Below are 24,487 nucleotides of genomic sequence, written 5' to 3'. Positions count from 1 at the left end.
GTTCTTGGTACCAGTGTGTTGACTACCATTGCACCAGGAAGCTGGGCTAAGGCTTGAATTTCCCAACTCAAGATTGCACACGAGTTGAACTTTGAAAGGGTCTTCCTTTTATTCGCCTAAGAAGGTCATCCCACTTGACAAAACTAGAGGAGATTGAGATTCCCTAAGCCCAGTTCTTCCTCTGCTAAGCTCTGAGTCCTCATTCTGAATTTCTGGGGAGATCTCAGGTACCAGGCATGAGTCTTCTTCTGAACTCTGTAAATACTTGTAGAATAAATAAAAAGCCCAATATTTATGAGTGGGTTGCATAGCGAGGGTCCTTATTTATAAGTGGATTTGGCAGAAACCTATAAGATCCAAAATGTATTTCCTACTAGCCCTGCTGAGCCTCTGAGATATCCTCATTCATTCCTCAGTCTTTATGAGTAAAGCTTGGAGAAGACAGGTGGAGGGTTACCAGCCACAGGAGCTAAAAGGCGTAATTCTGAGATTTTGACTTTTGTACTTTAATCTTCTGGATTGACCATGAGGCACCCAGGAATATGCAGGTGTCATCTGGAAAGGAAACTAGGCAAAGACAGAACTGATGGACGCACCTCCCCTCAAATAAGCTGATTAGATTAGATAGTTGGCTCACATAGACCCAGATAAGAATATCACTTCAAGGGGGGTAGAGTATCATAGATGTGAAGCAAGATGGCTTTTGGAGGGCCCTGAATGAATGCATTTTTATTGTTCTAATCTAGTATTTACATAATATTCACTGCTATTGTTTGCAAGTGATACTGCTTTTCATTCAATAGTGATGAAAAGTTTCCATTAAAAATGCATATATTTAAGTTAAAAAAGGGCGAATCAGTAAAAGAAAAATGTTAAGTAAATAATGTCGTCAGTGATAACTGGAAATGTCAAAGTCATGAAAGATGGTATATACGTGATAGAATTTTGGGAAACATTGGGATGGAAGATGGGGAGCTTTGAACAAGAAGGAAGCCCTGGGGAGGTGTGGGTGGTAGGGCAGCCAGTGGAGGGTGTGGGGTGGGAATGAAGAGCAGCAGAGAGGTATCTACACCTGCCATCACAAGGGCGGCCAAGGGAGGCCCCAGGAGACTGATGTCTGCCAGCGTGTTCTCCTCTCATAGAGTAGCATTGGCTTCACAGGGGAGGGGAGCCTGGTGAGGCAGGCCTGGTGTGATGAGAGAAAGCCCCACTCTCCTTGACACCCAGCTCATAGAGAAGATGTCTGCACCAGCCCTGATGGCACAGGCCCCAGGATTCTTCCAGCTGACGGTTTTGGCACCCTTTCCTCCACTTCACCGTCACTTGTCCTTTTTCATTTCCACCAGAGGTAGAGAGAGTCCTCAAGGCCTTGAGTACTTCAGATAAACTGATTTTGACACTGAAATTGCTCTTTGCTCAGCAGTGAATGTCCTCATCCGCTGGAAATAAGGCTCATTCTAACTTGCCCGTTTTGTCCTTCCAAATGTCACAGGGAAGAAGGAGGGGACTTGGCAGAAGAATGTATCTAGTTTTCACAGCAGCATCCCCAAGCCGTGGTTCCTCTGCCTGTACGAGCCATGGGAGTGTCCTCTGTCTTCGACTCCACATGCATCTGTGGGAGTGAGTGGGTGAGGCTGTGGGGATGGGTGCGGGTGTGGGTGTGTGTTTGTGTAAAGGGTGAAAAAGAATCTTTGCTGGAATAAAGAAAGGAATGCAACAGGGATCAGTTAGACAGCCAAACGGAGGGAGCGGGGGGAAGGGAGGCCTCCAGCCAACTCCCTTCCAAACTAGTAAATGCGAACTGCAGCAGGAGGCTGACCTTTTACTGTAACCGATGTCAGCTGCAAGTTGTAACCTCATGCCATTAATTATAAGCCAGGATACCTCTGGCGGGCTCTCCTATTGGCCTTGTTCTCCCGCTTTCTCCCTCCCCACCAGTTCCCTCCTCATCCGCACCCCACAGAAAGGCTCAGGTTGCAGGCTGCACTCGGAGATGAAATGCTTTTTAAAATAATGGGTCTTATAAAGCCAGAGTCCATGCTATGCATTTAGGTTTTTTGCAAAAGGGGTTTTCTTGTTTTGGAGACTGAGATGGTCTAAGAAGGCCCCCCCTTTTTTTTTTTAAGTTTAGTGAAAACTTAGACAAACAGGATCCATAGCAAAAAAAGTAAAACATTTATCAACTGAGTGTGGAATGTAATAAAGCATCCCTTTTTCTCCTTTTGGAAAAAGTTTGCAAGCATTTTGTTGCGTGATTGGGAGCCTAGAAAAAAATATATAAACATAGACCTGAAAAATTAATGTAATCCAGAGCATTCTGTGCACAAGACAGGAAAGAAACTTGGGTAATAAGTGCGAGAAGAACTTTAAAATTCTGGGCCCTTCTTTCTGTTCCATTTCTCGTGAGACTTTATTGATAAATCAATATTCACTTTGAGAATCTTTGGTTTTCAATTCAATGGAAAGAATGAAAAACTAGAGATATTTTATGCAGATAGTGCTGGCTTCATGGGCATGTGACATGAGCAGTTGTACATGGTCCTGTGCTTAGAAGAGCCTTGCACTTGGTTTAATGCTCTGCTGTCACCATCTTGACGGGCTTAAGCAAGGGGCTCTAAGTTTTCATTTTATACGTCATGCAGCCGTTCCTGTATGGGGGCATTGGAGGGTAAAGAATATGAAAGGTAGGTGGAGCCAATACCAAACTTTGATAAGTTGATGTCTCCTGGGCCAATATTATTTCTGGAAATAGTTCTAACTTTGAATGAAATAAATATATGCTGAGGCTTGTCTTCCCCTTAAAAGCTAAAGTTGTGCAATTATCTCAGCAATTTTTGTTACTCTAAATAATTAACCCGTAGTGCGATTTTCCATAGTTTGTTTTGTTTTCTTGGTCCAAAGCCTTTTAATATTTTCCTATTTTAGTTCATCAGATCATTCATTACACAAACATTTGATATGATCAGAGTGCTATTTTAAAATTCCATGGAGGTAGCAAAGATGAAAACATAGCCACGCCCTCAAGTAGGTTTCTCTCTATGGAGAATGAAACATTAAAAAACAACAAAACAAAAAACACATAACAAAGCTTGAAAAAAAATGCATTAATTGAGATACAACAAAGTGTTTTAGGAGAGCCAAGGAAGGAAAAATAATTCTGATTGGGAGGATGAGGGAAGGTAATGAAGATCCATCTGTCCATCTATCTGTCCCTCCATCTATCCATCCAATTTCAACTTACAGAGGAGAGACCAAAGGATATTCTGGGAGAGAACAATGACTAAAAGAGGTGGCGATGGGAGAACAATTGGCTTAAGTAACAATGGCTCAAGCAAAGTGACTAGTGTTTGAGATACAGACAGGTGGGAGATGATGTTGGAAAGAAGGCTGAGGCCAACTGTGGTGTGGGTAGTTGTTTAGTGGCAAGTGCTAATGGAGGGGAGGAATGCTCATATAGGTCAGCTAGCTTTATACAGGAAGAAAATGTGCCGTAGAAACCATAACTCGAGCGTTACCGGGTAATTGAGATTATGAGCCAAAGGGACCACGCAGAGAAAGTGGAAGTCCTGATACAGAGTTACAGTACATTCCCTAAGAGTGGGGGTCAGTCCTCAGTGTAGTCCTCCTGGGAAGAGGAGAAGGAAGAACGTCATGGTTCCTTTGTAGTCTTAATATGATGTTCAGTTTGGGACTTTTCCACAGGTGAACAAAACTTGGGAAATGTCCTTCAACATCTCCGCCGTTGGTCAGCTGTTTTTCTGTGTCTTGGAAATAACGTTCCACCTTCCATCTGAGTGGTCATGACAGGAATATGTAAAAAACATAAGAAAATGCTTACAGTTGGAAAAATAGCAGTGTACGAACTGCATATACAATGTTTAATTTTGTATATAAAAATAGATAGATGGATGGAGACATGGATGGATTTACGCTGGTATGAAACATACCAACATTTTAACAGCAACATTATCTTTGCAGGCTGAGATTATGGGTGATTTTTACTTTTTAAAAATGTTTAAAATTTGTAGAAAAAGAATGCATGCTGCTGTGGGTGGATTAAAATCCCCGTTTTTTTTTTTTTTTTCATGGATGTGTATAGCATTAAACCCATCCTCAAAATGAATTATTACTTCAAGTATTTTATGATGATGCAAAGTGTCCATTCTGAATCTTCAGTGTCATGTGGTGCACTGGGAGTGGGATTCTGTTTCTTAGGAAGACCAATAGGTACGATGTTGAGAATCTGATATTGCTTGACCTAGTGTAGGGATGTGCCCAGAATTGGGATTTTTGGGGGGACATTATTTGTCCTACCTTTAGTTTCAGGAAAATAATTCACAGAGTCCACATTGACAGTAGGATTTCAGGTTGTAAAAATCTCCTTTGAAATTTTGGATTCAGAATTGACTACTGCCCCAGGATTACTTGGAAAAGAATCTGAAGAGTTCTGTTTTTCTTATGAAACGTATTCAGAGAGATGAATTACTTTTCCATGCCATGAACTCAAGTAAAAAGTGAGATGCAATATCAGCGATGGCGTGACTGCTCTTTTGGGGATGTCCCACTTGACCGACTCAGATAATTTCCTGTGTTGTGTCCTGGGCCAAAAAACTATTGAAAGGATATGATTTCAAGAATGCAAGTATCTTCTGTAGGAATGTTAACTACTGACATATATATTCAGCATGCTTATATATAGATTTGAATTTCACTCAGGTTCACTTACTGAGATCTTGATATTTTAAATTGTATTATTTTAATAAGTTTCTAGTTCCTAACTTGTGGTATCTAGTTGATTAATTACGTTGATAAATGTATATATATTGCAGTGAGCCATATGATACTGTGGGTAAACTTTTGAAAAATTCTTTAGCTGACTTTGACATAATAATCGTGAATTGTTTACGTTCTGTCCCATTTGCTTTGTTTTCTCTATATATTTATACATATTTTTATATTTTCTGAATTTTTTGAGTAAATTGGGGACATTGTGCCTTCTTACCTCTAAATACTACTGTTTGTATTTCTTAGGAACAAGGACGTTCTCTTACGTAGACACAGTAACCATGATAAATTCAGAAAATATAACAGATACAATGCTATTAGTTAATTCACAGTCCAAATTCATATGTTGTCAATTGGCTCAATAACATCCTTTATAACATTTTTTTTCCTGGCCTTGAATCCATCGCAGAGTCATACTCTATTTATATCTCTGTAGTCTACTTTAATTTGGAATGGTTATTTAGCCTTTCTTTGTCTCTCTTGACCTTGTCATTTTTTAGAGTTTAGGCCAGTTGCTTTGTAGAACGACTCTCAATTTGGGTGTGTCTGATGTTTCCTTATGATTAGACTCAGGTTGTGCTTTTTGTAAGAAATACACAGAAGAACATTTTGTCCTTCTCAGTGCATCGTATCGGTAGGCAGATGATGTCAGTTTGTCCTAGTGTTGGTGATGTTAGTGTCCATCATTGATTAAGGTTCTATCTACTAAGTTTCTCCACACTAAAATTACCATTTTATCCTTTATAATGAAAGAATTTGTGTGAGAGAGACTTTGAGACTGTGTGCATATCTTGGTCCTCATCAAACTTTCACCCATCCATTTCCTAACCCTGTCATTCTGCATTCCTTTATTAATTAGTATTGTACTGTAAGGAAGAGGGTTTTCCTTCTCCTCTATTTATTTCTTTATTCACTCATTTATTTATATAAGTATGTATTTGATAAGTTTTGATCTTTAAAATGACAATTTTATGTAGTTTAACCTGAAACTTATGTGCTATGCTTTTAGGATTGGAGGTGTACCATGCATGCATCTTTACATCCAATTATATTTGCAGTAATTACAAAATATGTATATTTTTCATCAATAAGTTTAAAATTATTGCATTTTCTCCCTCACCTGGTGACTATAAGTCTTAGGCAACAATTTTGCTTATCAGTATAGAAATCTCTACCCACTCCTCTTCCCCACAGTAACACATTTCCCTCAGCCTGTGTTGAAACAGCTGCAAGATGGGCCCTCAGTTTAACCTGGTCTATATTGAAGGCAGGATGAGTTGTGGACGTCTATGAACATGTCTTTCCTACTCATTCAAACATTTTGTTTTCATAAAGTCTCTGTTCTGTTTTTAAAACTTAAAGTCAATAACCATGATTTTAGGGAGGAGAGAAATAACTTGAACTCATCTAGTAATAAATGCGGAATATAGACTTCTTCAGTCAGTTTACCCACAGATTTATGGTAGACAGTTTTCATTTTTTTATATGAGAGTAGAAAAAATAGAGTACTATACATAATCGTTCAGAAGAATTGTCACCAAATTGAATGAATTTGTTTTAAGTTCCATGTACCTTTTGTTCTCATTTCTCCAATCTCAGTTGTTTAAGATTTCAGAAGAATATAAAACACTTTGTGAGGATCCTGCATGTGATCTTGAAAGAGCTTTCTTCAGAGTTACATCTCTTTGAGAGTGGGATTTATGTATTTAGAGGAAGAAAACAAAGTCGAGGCAGTTCGACATGTTTTAGCTGATTTCTTAGGGAACACATCTTTGAAAGGTAAGCCTTGAATAACAGTATCACTTTCCTATGAAAATATCTGCGATGATCTAGCTAGAAAAGTTTCACAGACAAGGGAGGCTGTGGTGAATATCTTGAGCAGAAGAATGAAGCAAAAGTGGGGGCAGAGAATTGGGAGAGCTGAGAGGAGGAGGAACAGGGGGTCCTCATGGATGGCAGGAGGTGGTACTGACTGACTGCTTGTGGGAACCTTACCCTAAACCGAAATGCTATGCAAGTCTATTAAAATTTTCAGTGGGGCACTAATTCTGTTTAAAGAGACTGGCCAAAATTAGACACTCTAGGACCTCTGAGCCTCAGTTTCTACAACTGTAAAATGGAGAAAATATCTATTTACAGAGTTATTGTCAAAACTATCTACCTGCTACCTATTAGGCACTCAAAGTCATTCCCTTCAGCCACCCACTGTCCGTCCATCACCTAGATGAGTTTTCTGACTCACTGCATTTCCTGACATGGCTGATGTCTTGGCTCTACAAACACACATATTTGTTGGTCCAGTTATTGCTTGCCCTGGCTGAAGGTGGTTTGCATGGGAAGCAGTGACTTGTGTCAGGGAAGAAATTTTGAGAGGACAACCGTGGCAGTAGGTGGGAAAATGGAGGAGCAGCCTGGGAGATTTGGTAGTGATTTGGCAGCAACTCCACAAATGCGGAAAATTCCATTGTTGGATATGTCCTTGGAAGATTGAAAGATTCTTTGTCAGCTCGTTTGCAACGGTAGAATGGGAAGAAAAGGACACAGAAAGGTAGTGTGCTGTATGATAGAGGAAAAGTCTTAGCATTGCTGGAGGGAGTTATTGGAGGCAATAAACTAAAGAACAGAATCAAGGCAGAGGAACAGAGATGGAAACACCTTGGAGAAGAAAGCTTAAATGCTGGAAGTTAAATATATACCAGTTTAACTGCTCAAGCTAGTCCTTGTTGAATTCTAGCTAACAGAAGCTATTTTAGGGTTAAGAGGCATTTTATTTAAATATCCACATTTTCTGGACATCAAACTTTTCTATGCAAGGTACGAGGCTTCAGTCTCAACATGACAAATGGAGCCAATCTCATCTATCAGATTAGATTTTTTTGTTAACCTTTTATGTGGCACAGGAATGTATTTTACAAAAAAAATTTGCATCTGATTGTCTGATTTTACAAGAAATTGAAATTTAAAGAAATTTTCCTATAGTGAAAAAAGATTGTCCAACTTGTAAGACTTTTTGATCCATTTTTTAAAATGAGAAAGTGAGCTGTATTGGGAAAAGACTAAATCTGTCTTGAGAGCCAGGAGGGCTAGAGTTTAGTCCTTGGGCTGTTACTAATTAGCTGTGGAATCGTGAATGTTCTCTCTTTTGTAAAATGAGGGTGATGACTACAATGTTGAAGACCCTGTCAGATTTGATAGTGGAAGATCCCGTGTCTGTGCTCCACCTCAGTGAGGACCCACAGACAAATGCGATAATCATACTAATACTGGGAGTAAGCCATCTAGAGGGCTCTGCTCTCTTTGATATCTTCTGATCAACTTGGACTTTCCATTTTTTCTGGAACAATGTTTGGGGTAAAACAATTATTCTCGAGGCAGTCTTATTTTCTTCTTCAAGTGAATTTATGATTGTAATAGACATTATCAAACATCTGAAAAATACATTGTTCAAAGTTTAGACGTAACACACAATCACAGACTCATTGGTTCATTCATACCCTTTCTTCATACTCTGTTTAAATGCCTTCGGGAAATTGGGGAATTTCATCAGAATGAGTTAGAAATGGGTTTACTAATTTATAGCTGCTCTAAACATGTGGTTTAAGGCAGATACTTTGTTTTGATTGTATATTTATAATAAATATGTTACTAAATGTAAAAATCAGAATCCCAGATAGGAAAGATTTTATGTCTTGCTTTCCAATTGATTTTTGAACAAACGATATAAAATATCAACACTGAAAATCAATGAATCCTCAAAAAGTCTGTGTTTAGAGATTATCATTTATGGATACGCACTCAGCATTGTCGTTTCTTGTGTCATTACACTACTTTTTAAAACTATCTCTTTTGCATTAAATATATTTAACATTATGGATTCAAAATGATAATGAACTAAATAAATCAACTGCATTCTCCTTTTGCTTTTGAATATGATTTTTATTTTCCCAATATTAATCTTTCTTCCTTCTAGACGATTATTTAATGTTGCGTAATGTGAAATGAACTAGTTAGGAGATTCAAAGACTTGAGTTCTATTTGGACTCTGCTCTATGTCTTCAAGTAACTCATTTAAACTCGGACTGTCAGCTCTCTTATCTCCAAAATGGTGTGATGGAATAAGATGATATGTATCGTTCCTTCTCCTTTGACTTCTATGATTTTATTAGTCTTTGGCTATAGGCAAATTGAATAGAGTTTCGTACTCAATAAGGCAATTTAATCAATATAAAAGGCAATCTGGATAATTTATCTCCACATTGCTTTTATTCTTAATAGCATAGTTCTTTTTGGTTTAGCTGGATAATTGCTTGAATTCCGTCCAGGACCATTTCACAGCAGAATTTCAAATTTCAATTTCCACATTATCTCATTGTCATTCTACAGCATTGACTGCTAATCCTGGTGTGAGGTGCTCTTTCTTTTTGAATCTAACAGTATTCCAAATCCACAAACTCATATGGAATTGGCAACAACGTTAAATATGAATGTGCCCATTCCATTGTCAGGCTTGGCTTGGTTCTGGTGCCTGTTTTTATTGCCTGTTAAATGTGTGCTATCGAGTCCATTCATGGGACTCATGTGGAGGATTCTGTGACTGCTTTTAAAACAGCTGTTTCTTTTCCTTTATCTCTTTTTAAAACCATAGGGGAATTGCTTGGAACATCAAATTTATTTCCCGGCAATTCCTGGCATGGGGCAACATTGAAATAGAGCATGTGTTCAACTTTCCCAGATGAGGGGAATAAAAATGAATAATACAAAAACTTTGAATATATTTTTTATTGTATTATATATACATAACATGAAATTTACCATTTTAACCATTTTTAGGTGTACAGTTCTGTGGCATTAAGTATATTCATATTGTTGTGTAGCCATCACTGCCATCCATCTCCCAAACTTTCATCTTCCCAAACCACACTTTGTACCCATTAAAAAAGAACTTCCTATTCCTCCGTCCTCCCAACCCCTGGAAACCACCATTCTACTTTCTGTTTGAATTTGACTACTCTAGGTCCTCATGTTAGTGGAATCATAGTATTTGTCCTTTTGTGGGTGGCATATTTCACTTAGTATAATGTCTTGAGGGTTCATCCATGTTTTAGCATGTGTCAGAATTTCATTTTTTTAAGTTGGAATACTATTCCATTGTATGGATATACCACATTTTGTTTATCCATTTATTTGTTCGAGAACATTTGGGTTGTTTCTATTTTTTGGCTATTGTGAAAAATGCTTCTGGGAACATTGGTGTGTAGATGTCTATTCAAGTCCCTGCTTTCAATTTTTCGAGTATATACTGAGAAATGGAATTGCTGGGTCATGTGGTAATTCTATGATTTAAATTTTTGAGGAACTGCCATACTGTTTTCCACAAAGGCTGTGTCATTTACACTCCCATCAGCAATGCATGAGGATGCAATTTTTTCAATTGTTCTTTCTTCCTTTCCCCTTCCCTTCTCCTTCTTACTCTTCCTTTTCTCTCCCAACCCACCTCTCTGTCAGTCAAGGCTTACTGATTACTTACCACTGACATTAGGAATTGAGTTACTTTTTAGCAGAACTTAAATGGTTTACAAAGATGGTCAGGAAGGTAAGGAGAACCTCAGATTTTGAGAAAATAGTGGAATCAATCCACGCCCATCACTGTTTTCATTTGCCCAGGCACTTAGCTAGATCTCAGACTGCATCATAGTGCAGACTCAGAGAGAGAGGGAAAACAGTGTATAAGAAGCTTTATTAAGGCTATAAGATAGATTGTTTTACAACCTGAGTCTTGAAGTGAAAGTTATGTCCCAAAAGCCTTTCAAAATCAGGTATTGATAAATTTTGCAATGTCCATTGTTCTCTATAAATTATCTCTTTGTTCTCTCAGCAAATGACGGGACTTAACTACATAATGAAAGTGAGTTCTCTGAAAGCGGGGGCTCAAGGGAGGGGTTCATGATCACTTAACTTCTAAAAAAAAAAAAGTTCCCTCTTATCAAAAACCTTAAATGATCTCAGGATGTTGGACTTTGAGGAGACTTCAGAGACGTCTAGATCAACCTGGTCATTTTAAAAATGTACAAATTGAGACTTAGAATGGGTCTAGTGATAAGAGCTCAAACTTCAGACTCTATACACTATGTTCAGTGTATGTTTTTGTTCTGCTAAAATATATGTTGAATTCTTAAGAATTCTCACGTCAGTTATCCTTCTCTTAATAATATCAATACATGACGCCTGAAATGTACAATTCAATAGGAACTCCAGTGTCCTCCCTTTATAAAGGTGTAAATGGAGAAATCAAAGTGGGAAACTATAGCCGGTACCATCACATGAAAAAATGTATGAAATTCCCTTGAAAATTATATCAGTGTTAATCTATATCAGATATGTTATGCAGATAAAGCTGTATCATGGGAACTTTTCTTCTAGAACACTCTAAGGACAAATGCAGTGATGACTCTGGGCTTTTCTTTGCATGGGAATCGCAATGGGTGCCAGCCTACAGACACAAGCTGGGTCATAGGGTCAGATTTCTAGAAGATTTTGGGAAAGTTGTAGTGGTAAGAGGATAAGAATAGTTTTAGAGTAAGTGATTGAAGTAATTAGGCTGATGAGAGTTATTACGTTAAGTTGCTGCTTTAAATGTGATCAATTCCAAGGGTTAAAAAGCTAGCAATAATGAACTTTTGCCCATGGATTGTGTCTTTAATTCTTGCTTATTTGGGGAAAGCGTGATACCCTATTCAACGACTATATTGAATTAGCAATAGCTGGAGTAAGTGGAGAAAGGAAGAGCTTATCTAACTAAAAATTTAAAATAAGGGTGAAATACGTTATTGAAAATATTGACAGCTTAATTTAAAAGTCTGTAAGTGATTATAATAAAGCTAGTAATTTTCCACTCAAATTCAGCCTCCTCAAGACATAGACATTACTAATGTTTGCTTAGCAATACTAAAAGGAATCACAGAAACCCGGAAAGAATGCCTGATATTTCTAATAATACTGGCTTTAAAAACTATCTAGCTTTGTTCTTATATGGAGAATAGTTTAAATAAAACGATGTACATGGCACTTGCCTGATGCTACCAATGAAAAAGGTAAATCAAACATGTTTACATATTCATTTATTCAAAAATTACTGTCTCAAGATTGAAACCACTTTTTCTTTTTTTGATTTTGGGTCTTTTTAGACCTATATGAGCCTCAGAGCCATCTCCATATGTAAGTTTTTTCAATTATGAAAGAGGAATGAACAATATTCAAGAAATAGTTTTCTCCTGAGAATAATGTATGAGTGAATAAACTTAAATGCTGTTTTGCGTGTTCTAATAAAAGATGCTACACAACACAACAACACAATTACTCAAGACTGGCACTGTTTTGCTGTCAGTCTTCTCAATTACATTCTCTGCAGGGATTTTCTTGGTTTCTTCTTATTTTTACTCTTCTACTTTTCTATTCTTATTTTCCGTGTTGTTTTTACCAACTTTTACTACCACTAATCCAAGAGCTCCAGCCCAGTTTAAATTTTGCTAATAACAAGAGGATTACAGATAAACTGAGCCTAGTTTTATTTGCCCACACATTGTTGAGTTTATTTTACGATAACCATGTTGAAAATTTCTCTTGGTTCACTCAAGATTTAAACCATACTAAATATCTCTGATTATTTTTCAGATTATTCTGTTAATACTGTTGATAATAGCCAGAGTGGAAACTTCAGTTAATATAAAAACATCTTTCAGTTTTATCTTTTGGGTTTTTTTTCCAGCTTTGAGTTATGACTGACAAATAAAAACTGTATATATTCATACAACATGGCTTTTTAAAGGTGTACAACGTGATGATTTAATAGAGATATATATTGTGAAGTGAATACCACAATCCGGTTAATTAACAACTCCATCACCTCATATGGTTAACTTTTGTGTGTGTGTGTGTGTGTGTGTGTGTTGTGTGAACACCTACAATCTACTCTCTTTGCCAATTTCAGGTATGCAGTACAATATTATTAACTATACTCACCATGTGGTAGATCAGAGCCCCAGAATTTATTCATCTTGTAACTTAAATTTTCAGTTTTGTATTTCATATAATTCACATAGTCAGGCTTGACTAGTGTGGCTGTGTTGAAATTCGTGTTCAGTTTAGGGCCACCATTTGAAGTATGTTTGGTTAACACCGTTGATACGAACAACAAAGCCATCAATCTCTACTCATTCAAGTCCATGTGGAAATAGACATTTACATGCTTAGGAGAGTAGGAACTGTGGATTATTTGGTTGACCCTATTAAATATTAAGGGAGAAATTAAAACAATCCAGAATTATCCTTACAATATATATTTTCCAAAATCCTCAGAAAGGGTCAATAAGCACAGAAATGTGAACACGTCACTTAACATATTTGGTTCATATTTTCTCTCATATGCACAGTTTATATCATTATAGTTTCATAAACACTTCGGCTTTTGAGCCAAAATGATTTTTTTCTTTCTGTAGCCATAGTCAAACTCACCGGCCATTTTAGAACTTTCTTGCAAAATTTCTACAATGGACTTTTCTACCATAATGCCTCCAGATACTGCTGACAATTACTGCAGCTTTCTAAAATCATATAATAAAGACAACAAAGAATAATTTTCCTCCAATATGCTTTATAAAGTTCTACTAAAACTTCATTATGGGGAAGCAAATTAAAATACCTCGTTTCTTTCCTTTTTGCTTTCACTGGATATTGCTTTTCCTTGGCACTCTCTTATCTGCACTTGGCTGGCATTCTTAGACTTTCTTAACTGCAAAATCTGAATCTGCAAACTGCTTATTCATTCTCTTGGATTCTTTGTTTTTAATGTTGGTTTTTGATTTTGTCATGAACCTATTTTACCTGCTCTGAACTAAAAGCAATACGTTCTTCTTACTGTGGAATTTTATTTGGGTTCATACGCTAGTGTCTCTTATGCCTTATTCTGTAGTGTTCTTGTCACGTTTCTGTGTTTCTGCTTGTCACGTATCAGTGTTCACTGTATTCAGAAAGTACTGACTCTAAAAATGAGTTGTTTGGGAAGTAGCGGAGAATCTACTGTTTCTCTCATAAAGCTCCTGAAGACTCTGTTGAGGGTTGTATTATTAAGAGCATTTTAGATACTTTGAGGACCTTGCTTAACCTCCTATCATTTATTATACCCTCCCCCAAGCAGAAAGCCATATAGGAGCCCTCATAGGAGCAGCTGAAATGTTTATTGTAGCAAGATGGAATGATATTCTGTGTTCATGGATGACGTGTCTTGGCAAGGAGTATTTTATTTATTTTCTTTTTTTGCATTTTTCTTCACTGTCGATATACTTAGAACAAAATGTGGATCTTAGGCTGGAATGTAATAAGCACATGTCATGTCTCTTATTAGAGGTCAGCGCTCTCCATATCTTTAAGGGAAAAGGAAAGCAATGTGTAGTGTTTACTGTCGAGAGGACATCTTTTCCGAGCTGCTGTAAAGTTGAACATTCACTCATTCATCCATTCAATAAACATATATTAGGCTTCTAGTATGTCTCAGGCTCTATCACAGGCATGGTGATACAGAGATATGTAAGATATTGTTCTTGTTCTTAAGAATCTTCTTGACAAACGGGAAATATAGGTATGTATGAATATAATGCAACGCAACGTAACCCCCAAAAATGGCATCTACAAGTTGTCATGGGAGCATATTTCTGTCCACATATTTTTGAGAAATGCTCCAGAGTGTTCTTAGCTCATAGGTTCATCTAGGAATTGGTCTGTGCAACCTCCAGTCTGAGGAAGATGATTTATGATCTTTTAAATCCTTTATTTCAAAGCCCAGCTAAAACTAGACAGATGTGGGGGTTTGGGCATTAGGTCTGTGGTATTTGGTGCTGGTTAGACAGTGGATGTCCTTTTTTCTGCTCATGCCTGTGGCCATCACAGTTACCAGCCTAATGTTGACACTGGCTGGAGTTCTGGGTTTGTGGCCCTTAGGCAAACCCCAAGTTGGTTAACCTTATTTTCAGGGTTTGTGATGATCACAAAGGTGGCGATCTGTCACTGCAGAGGTCATTATGGTGGCTGGAAATGCCTGCTTTCCTCCATTACTGAGTCTACAACTCTTGTTTCTCTCACCACCATTTAGGTAAGGTGGTCACACCTCCGGACTGGGCAACCTTGTTCTCCCTGCAATGGCTCTCCCTGAGCGAGAACGTCTTTCTGAGGGTCCTCTAGGAAATGGGGTGAGATTTTATGGAGGTGCATAGCCATGGGTTGGGTTAACCTTTTACATTTTAGAGAAAATCGGCACCAAAGAAAAACTGAGCTTTCTCTGGCACAAGTGTCTCTGGGGCTTTTCAAACACTGAGCCCTTTACTTGCGTGTGGGAGAAACCATCATGCTGGCTCCTTCAACTAAGAGGCTGAACTTTGACTGAGTATATTCACTCCACTTTGCTAAGTGATAAGAATTATCAAGTTTGGTCTCATCTTCACATAGTGTGAGGAAGACCCCTTAAGAAAACTCTATCCCCACCTCCAGTCCTGCTGGTTATCTCGCCTCCCTTTTTAATAAAGTCCAGCTCCAGATAGAAGGTAGTGAGGAACCGCATTGTCAGTGCATGGTCTGATTCCATAGGAACGCGGACGTTCCAGAGCCAACACTTTATTTTATTTTAACCCATTTATTTTGGTCAGTAGAGCTAGGCTTTGACACAGCTGACTTTATTTCTTCTTGCTGTTAGCGATTATAAGCCTAGAGTGCTTGAGACAGTTCAGGATCTCAAATTCAAAATGAGCTACTTTTACTCACATCCTTCCACATTGTCTCAAAAGTTACACATTTTGAGGGATATACGGGCTATAACGATTGCTTAGGAGAATACAAAGGAAATTTCGTTATATAAGGAGACATTCAAAATTACCCCGAGCGTGAGTTTTCCTGTGGTCGAAGGGAAGCCTCTGGTTATTAACTCCTCTCATGGAAGGTCTGCCATGGGTGGGCCCCAGTTGCTAATCTACATCTGACATATGCAGATCCACATTGCTCTACAACAGAAGCACTTTTTTTCTTTTTAATTACTGCCATCTACTATTTGGGAAATTCTGCTTCCCATTTACTGGGATTAATCTCACCTGGGATTCATCTCCATTACCTTGGCAGTCTATGTGACCAAACCACATGAAATGGCCAATATTCAAAAGCTTTGACCTGTGAAAATGACAATTTCCTGTGTGTAAAGTTAATTCCTCCTGAATTCTGATCTGGTCTGTCTAGTCTGTCCAGAGTAGTGCTCCAGATGTTACGCAGAACAGCTCACTGTGGCCATTGGCACTCCAGGTTCTCCCCAAGAGTTGAAATGATTGTGGCCTCTCTAAGCGTACCTCTTTTCAAGGTATCCCCACCAGTGGGAGCTGCAGATATGCTCGCATGCTTACTTATATCCAGCCAACAACTGTTGAATCTCGCACGCACACTCACACGCACACATTTTGAGAGCAAAAGTTAATTCAATGACAAGGAGCAAGAGAAATTGCCCCATAATTTGAAAGGCATCTTCTGTTGCAAAGAAGTTAGTATCTAACATATTTATGTATAGCTGTGCTAGTTTCTTTTATTCATCTCCTTACTTTCTTAGCCTTTCCCATGGCCACACATGACCTAGCCAAAAACTTGAAATTGATGCATCTGAAGGGGACCGTTTATTATTTTAGACAGGGCCCATCTACCACTCCAGTTCCTGTGTGGTGTGAAGATGAAACAGATCATGGCAATGCCTTCATTAATTCAGTATGAGTAACTGCTGTTAGTTTGTCCAGTGGTATCTTAGTACGTTTGCCCTCCCCGCTTATTTCACCTCTTCTTTTCTGTATTACGAGCAAGTAGGCTGATTTATTTTGATCACTAGTGAGAACATTTGGCCACGTGCAGATGGTCATTCAACTATTGGGTGAAGACAAGTCCCCAAGTTCCAGCCTTGACTGTTTAGTAATGTAAGGAAATTTCAGATTGTTTGGAAAACACCACTTGATAGTTGCTGAGCTTTTCTCTACTCATCACATCTTTTCATGTAACAGAAGCAGCATGGTAAAGTCAAAGATGACTAGACTTGGAGTCATAGTTCTCTCTTCAGGTTCAGATTCCTTTAATTGCTAACTGGCAAAAGCTTGGGCAAGCCACTGAGCCATCACCAGTCTCTGTTTCTTGACTCATCGTGAGGATTAAATGAGAGAATAATTATACCAGATAAGATCTGTAGAGCATCTCCTGCTTACATATTTTAACTCACTGAATCCTCACTCAACCCTGTGGGGTAAATAATCTTATTATCCTCATTTAATGGATGAGCTAACTGGGGCACAGAGGGTCAAGTGACTTGTCCAGGGTCACACAGCTGGAAGTGAAGGAATAAGGATTTGACTCCTGCGTGTCAGGCTTTGGAGGCAAGAATTTCATCACTATATTATGAGTGAATATAGAGTATATACTACAAGGCATAAAACAACTATCAACCTGAGGTATGGGCTGTGGCTTGACTGACACTAAGAAACTGAACAAAGTGAGCTCAACTTCAGGCTTCCCTTAGTCATCTTTTTCTTTGACAAACTACGTGACTTTCTTTACGAATTTTCACCTGTATTAATTTGAAAAATTGAGATGTTTTCCAAGGCAAGTCCAGGTCAGAGTGTGAACCTCTAAGTCTAAATTCTGACTTAGGTGAAGTCTGGTTTCAAAACTGTCCTACCTGGCTTTGATGCTCAATTCTCAGATGTCCCCGCTGTCCCCAACCACTGGTCCCAGACAGTTTAGCTCCCTCAAGCCCCTTTTGCTCCCTCCTCCCTTTTGAGCCACATTTGTTTGGAAACATGTCGTCTTACTCATTCTTTCCAGCTCTGGAGGCTTACCTACTTCCTTGCCTCCTTGCATCATTTCAAGACTACGTTCTTCGGTTACTAAGTTGGACAGTCTAAAATGGTGGCAGAACTTATATACTGCTCCTAGGCAACTCAGATGAGCTTATGAGAAGCCTTTTGGAAAGAGTAATAGGAAGAACACAAGCTCTAGAAGCAGAGTTAGGTTCAGATTATGTCTCTACCACTTCCTAGCTCTGTGCCCCGGGGCAAATCATTTAACTTCCCTGACTCTCAATTTCCTTATCTGTAAAATGGGAATAATAATAATAGTGGCTCACATATCTGAATATTTGTCAGGAGGTAGAAACTGGACTCTGCATATAGATTATCTCATTTTGTCATCACAACATCCTATGCTGTATGTCTAAAACTGTACAGGTCAGGCCTGAGTCTTTTAAAGGATAAACGTATTAGGTAAGATGTGACAACCAGTAAATGTTGGAGCTGGAATTCAAACCTGGATCTGTCTGACTGGAGAGCTAATGTTCTTATCTTTTACTGAATACTTCCTGCCCTTTTTATGTTATATGCACTAATAACTTCTTAAGATACTTGTAAAATTTAAATGCAGTAATGTATATAATGTAACTAGCATAGAGCCAAGCACATTGCCTTAAGAAATATCAGTTGCCTTTCCTCTACCCTCTTTCCCAAAGGCCCTCCAATGATGGGAAAATCAGCTTTGGCAGGCAAGATAGGGGAGCTATTTTTGGCTGGGTGAGTGGGGATGGAGAAGACGAGGACTGGGAGCTTTTCTGCATCTCAAATCAAACCGGGCTGGCAGCTTTCAACTCTGTCTATACATAGGCCTGGCTGGCTGGCCTTGTTGGTTATGTCTTTATTTAGAATCTCATGTCCCCTTTTGAACTTTGTAACCTGAGAAAGAGTGAACAACTGGAGGAAAAATGAAAAAGATTAATGGATTAAAATATATTCGTAAAAAATTCCTATAGGAATTGGAGTTACTTAGCCTGGCGAAGAAAAGACTGGGGGATATAATTCTTTGACTATGTAAAGGATTATATTATTGATAATGGCAACATGTTTTTCTCTAAAGGTGAGAGGTTGAACTTGATGACATCCACGTCCTTTCAAGATCTAAAATTTCACGTCTGTGAAAATGAGGAATGTGGAGTTAAGACTAGAATAGAAATTTCAGAACCATAAAGACTTAAGGGCAGTGAAAACATGATTGTAAGTTTTCTTGTTTTTCGATACTTTAGGTGTATCGTAGGTTTTTTCTTCTTCCTGTGATTGCATCCAGTCTATTTAGGTGGGAAATAGCCATCTATATTGTGTGTCCCCAAATGTAGCTCTTTTAATCTTTCATTGATGTAAAAAATTCTGTGATTGCTTGCATATTAAGGCATAATTTTTCCTTTTCAAAATATGAATACATATTTTGTATTCTGTAAATGGTCACACAATAAACCATTTTCGTCATTTGCACTGTAGCATTAATTAGTTTAACAGCTCTGTTCAGCTGAGTAAGCACAGGTTTTAGAGAAATTGAAGTATTGTTCCAAGAATATTACTTAAGTAAGACTGGAGGGGTTAGTATAATTCAGAAAACTTGAGCAGCTCAGTGGCATCATGAGGCAATGACGCCGTTCAGGAGAGATGAAAGGAACTCAATGGAGGGTAGGAGAATACGCAGTGATGCTGATGCTTTCTTTTAGTTTATCATTTAATCAACAGCAATTATGTACCAAGCACTGAGACAGATGCTGGAAGCACAAAGGTTAATAAGACATGGCTCTACACCTGACAATTATGTTAATTAGGGTAGCACTGACTGCTGTAACAAAGAGCCTACATTTATATGTATATATAATTGTTCAAATGCAAAAGTGTGTTTCTTGCTCTTGTAATGATGGATGCTCCTGGTCAGTGAGTAGCTCTTCTATATGTGGTCCTTCAGGGACCAAGTCTCCTTCAAGCTTATGTCTTCACCATCTCCTGGGGCCCCATCTTCAGTGACATTCAGCTGGTAGAAGGGGAAATCAAACATAGAGGAGGACTTTTTTCTTCTTAAAAGTGACTCATCTCCCTTCAGCTCACATTCCATTGTGACAACTAGTGACATGGCCCCAATGAATTGCAAGAGTGGCTAGAAACTATATCCTACCTGCTTGACCAGGAAGTAAAGGAAACAGAGTTTTGGTGAACGGTTAGCGTTCTCCGCTACACAAACTCAGAACTAATTTTATGAACAAGTTACCAGTGCTCACATGAAGTTTGCCTGCTCTATCCTGCCGGTTCCGCATACACAGAAATCCCAGAAGCCCCGTGCAAGGGCCTCATAAGATTGAACTTCCCAGCAGATTCGCATATTATACCTGCCTATCCATCACTCTTCCTGTCTCCCTTTCTCTACCCACCGTACTCGCGTCCTTCTGGCTCAGGGCTACTCTCTGCCCTACATATCCTCCAGGTAAGAGTCAGCAAAATATGGGTCCACAGGACAAATCCAGCCTGCTGCCTATTGTGATGTGGCCTGGGAGCTAAGAATGGCTTTCACATTTTCAAATGGCTGAAAAAAAATCTAAAGAGGAGTAATATTGCATAATGTGTTAAAATTATACAAAATTTGAATTTTTGCTTCCACAAATAAAGTTTTATTAGAATACAGCTCTACTCCTTTGTTTGCATATTGTCTATGGCTGCTTCTGCCTGTAATCACAGAATTAAGTAGTTGCAACAGAGACTGGTCCATAAAGCCTAAAACGTTTACTGTCTGGTCGTTTACTGAAAAAGTTTGTGAACCACTGGTCTAGGTCACCAACAGTAGAGGGCCTCTACTAAAGGACAAATGGAGGACAAACAAGTTGTAAGTGTGCTTGATCCCTGCTGTCAATAATTAAGAGACAGAAAGGAGAAGGAGATGATCAAAGTTAGGAGAAGAGACTTGTATCATGTGCAAGGCAGGAAAGGAAAAGAGATCAAGACATAATGACAATAAAGGGGCCTGCCAGGAGGAATTCAGAGGTGAGACCCAGAATCTGGAGCCCGCTCTTCATATTTCATTTGTGCTTCTTTCATCCTTTTTTACTTTATATTTGTGTACATGCTTAATCTCCCTAGACTACATTATCTTATGTTTTTATCTTCTGCAATATCTAGAAGAGTGCCTTGTGCTCAATGGGTACTCAGAAAATATTGAGAGTGAGTGAACAAATAAATGAGAGGAATCTGGGCTGCTGTTCGTTTGCATGCATCTTTGTGAAAATTTGAAAAAATGGACAAATTTGGGCATATGCAGTCCCACGGGCAAATGCCTTGGCAAGGAAAAGGTGATCTGAATTTACCTGCCTCGTGCCCTCCAGTCTAGCACCCTTGTGCAGGGAAGAACCTGGGCAGAGAGACACAGTGACCCTGAATGGAGTGACGTGGACATTTCTGTTGGGCAAAACCTTGAGCACACTTGTAACTTAGCAAGACTCTCGCACTCACCTGTACACGTGGCAGCTATCTGGCCTCCCAAATAGGTCCAAAGTAGAACAATGCGAAGTAATTGTCAGGCTGTTTGCCTCCAGCCATGTAAGTGGCTTGGTACAAGTATAACTCCTCAAATATTCAGACACTGATCAACTTTCAGCTTAAAGGATGACCAAGCACTTGTTTAGAGGGAAAGGTTATATGTCATAAAAATACTTCATGCCAGATATTGGAGTAGTGTAGAAATTGGAGCCTATATAAATACCTTGGTGCTATTCCATTTGGATACATGCCACAAAAAATAACCTAGAGTGGTTCTGAAAAAGTGTCAATAAATCATCTATTTAGCTTGACACTGCAATGTACCAATTTATTTCTTTTGTAAGCTTAAGTGCTCTTCAAAGCCAGGCAACTTTAAAGCCCTAATTTGAAATTTATCCTCACGTAGGCCTAAAGGATAACCAAAAACTAGTTCAAAAGAAAGATTAGGGAGGAGGTTCAACCGCTGCTGGACTAAAATAACTGGCATTTCAATGGGTTGAATGCAGTATCCGTGAAACTAATAGGATTTTGAATGAAAAGACGTATGCAATTTCTTCCAATATATAATTTCTTCCTATGAATGCCCTAGCTCTTTGACTCATTCCATTGTCACTTTTTTGGCTTCTTTTTCCTTCTGTCTCTCCTTTTCTATTAACTTGTCCTCTCCTTTGATTATACCCCCATTATTCTAACTAGCTGGTTAGTAGCCTCTGGGTACGTTACTAAGCCATGTGACAGCGACCCTAGCATGAAGAGGTTGGTGATTAGTTTACTATAGCATTATGTGGGGGAGAAGAAGAGATTCCCAGTATGGAAGAAACTTGGAACTTATCAGCTCAAACAAAAGGTTTCTTCACTCAAGGGCTTCAGCATAGTAATGACTACAAGGATGCTTTAAGGTGTGGGTACACATGTAGCATGAAGTGTCAAACAAACTTCAGAAACTTGTTTGACTTCAAAACCTCTTTTGGTGGAAAGAATAGTGTCCTGGAGAGCTCATTTCATGATACGGTGCTCAGTGTGACAGCCCCAGTTTCAGAGCCAGGAGAAAACGATGTGTCAAAGACAAAACTACTTGCAGGACAAAACTAACAAAGACCATTTAGTCATAAACTCGTGTCAAGAGAACTCATCTGTGGCAATTTTAGTTTCAGCAGGTATACAAAGGTGTTAGAAAGGAGAGTACGCTTAATAGAATAAAAGGAAATACTGAGATAATCCTTGATTGACAATCATTCTATTAGGGTGAGATTTTGGAAGTGGGGAAGACTTTTAATTGGCCTTCAGGTCTATTTGGCCTATCTTGGTTGGCTACAGGGGACAAGTGAGCAGTGTGGGGACATTTCAAAAGAAGAAAATCGAGTAAGGGTGTATGAAGTGCTTTGCCATCAAATTGTCATGCTATTCCTTATAGGAGACAGCTGTATGGCAGGCAGCTTCTCAGATGGGACAATGGATCAGAACATTTGACACTGGGTCAAAGTGAAAGGAGACGCTTCTATGTGCCAGGCACTATGCTAGGTCCCTTACGTTAACTTTCCATATGCTGTTTTATTTCATTTACTGTGCCAAACTTTGAGGAAGGCATTATCATTTCCATTTTGCATATAACAAGAAGTTAAATAACTCTAAGTTTACGGCAAGGAAATCATGGAATTCAGTCTCTTGTCTGTCTGGCCTGAAACTCCTTCCTAAAGCACCAACTGTTTTCTCCTGCCGAACTCAGGTATATTCAGAATCTATGAGGTTTTGACATTGTTATATCTTCCGCAAGTCAAAAAAAACAGTAAACTCCAAAGGAAGGCCAAGTTTGGGTTATACTGAAATATTGTTAAGAATTGATTGTAACAGATGAGATACTAATCTGTTTTTTTTCCACACTGAAGTCTCTTTTTGGGAAGAGGTTTGGGTGTTTGTTTTTGTTTTAATGATATTTGTTGTTATGGTATTTGATCTAAATTGTTCCTTAGGCCTTTGAAGGTTCTCAAATACTTCAATGGCAGATTAAGGAGGAGCTTAGAGTAAGGAAAAATAAATTGTATTGTTCTTTGTTTGGCTTTCAAGGTTCTTAATGATTGAATTCAACCCAACTTTTCCAAACACACTTCACATCTTCCCCTCTCTTCCACAACTCATATCCTCTTCTTCAAAAAGGCATCTACCTTTACCTGACAGAAAATCTGTTCTCATTTCTATTCTATTCCTAGCCCTTTCTGTCCTCCCTTTCTTTCTGCATTGCTTTCTCCATCATTCAAACCCCAGCTCGAGTCTTTGTGAAGGCCACGTGGAGTAGTGGACAGAACAAAGAATCTAGTCTTTTTATAGAGTGGCATTTTTTTTTTCAGTTATGGAGAATTTCATACATAAACGTAGAGTGGATAACGTAATTAACTGTCATCAACAATTGTCACCCAGATTTAGCATTTGTGAACATTTTGCAGATCCTGGGTCATGTCTTTGCCCCCTACCACTTCTCTCTCCCTTACCTGCCAGGACAACGTTGAACAGAAGCAGTGGGAGGAGATGTTCTTGCCTTTTTCTCAATCTTAGAGGGAAACTGTTCAATATTTTATCATCAGTTACATTAGTTGTAGGTTTTTGTTCATGCTGTTTATCAGATTGAAGAATTCTTTCTATTCCTAGTTTTCTGACAGCTTTTAATCTTGAAAGAGTGGAAGTTTTGTCAAATGTTTTTTGTACATAAATTGAGTGATCATATAGTTTTTTTCTTTAGTCTGTTGATATTTTGTACTTTCTTTTTTTGAGTGTAAACTAATCTTGCATTTCTGGGACAAATCCTACAGGAGTGTAATGTGTTACACTTTTTATATATTGCTGGTTTTGATGCCCTAATATTTTGTTAAGGATTTTTGTGTATATCATATCCTATTGGTCTTTAGTTTTGTCTTCTTATAAAGTTTTAGTTAGGTTTTGGTTTCAGGGTAATGTTATGGGTAACAAAATGAGTTAGGAAGTGTTCCCCAAAAGTCCTATTTTCTGAGAGAATTTGTACAAGATTGGTATTATTTCTTCATCAAATCTTTGTATGTCACGAACTACTTAATGATGGGGATACATTCTGAGAAATGCATCGTTAGGTGATTTCGTCTTTGTGTGAACATCACAGAGTGTACTTACACAAACCCAGATGGCATAGCCTACTACACACTTAGGCTGTATGGTACTAACTTTATGGGACCGTAGTCGTATACGCATTGGGTTGTGGACTGAAATGTTTTTATGCGGCATGTGACTATAATTCACTGGCAAAACCATCCTGACTTGGAATTTTCTTTGTGGGAATATTTTTA

General features: G+C 38.5%; 1 long non-coding RNA gene across 1 annotated transcript in view; it reads left to right on the top strand.

Annotated features, from left to right (window-relative positions):
* Positions 1-1,510: 1,510 nt before the first annotated feature.
* LOC139078583 (uncharacterized) overlaps positions 1,511-24,487 on the top strand; it is a 354,388-nt gene continuing 331,411 nt past the window's right edge. Inside the window, exon 1 of the long non-coding RNA XR_011531598.1 lies at positions 1,511-1,628. This is a non-coding gene — a long non-coding RNA (uncharacterized lncRNA). The remainder of the gene's footprint in view (positions 1,629-24,487) is intronic.

The sequence above is a fragment of the Equus przewalskii genome, chromosome 22 (assembly GCF_037783145.1).
Source record: "Equus przewalskii isolate Varuska chromosome 22, EquPr2, whole genome shotgun sequence".
NCBI lineage: Eukaryota > Metazoa > Chordata > Mammalia > Perissodactyla > Equidae > Equus > Equus przewalskii.
Note: the sequence above shows the minus strand (reverse complement) of the source record. Positions and strands in the feature narration are given on the sequence as shown.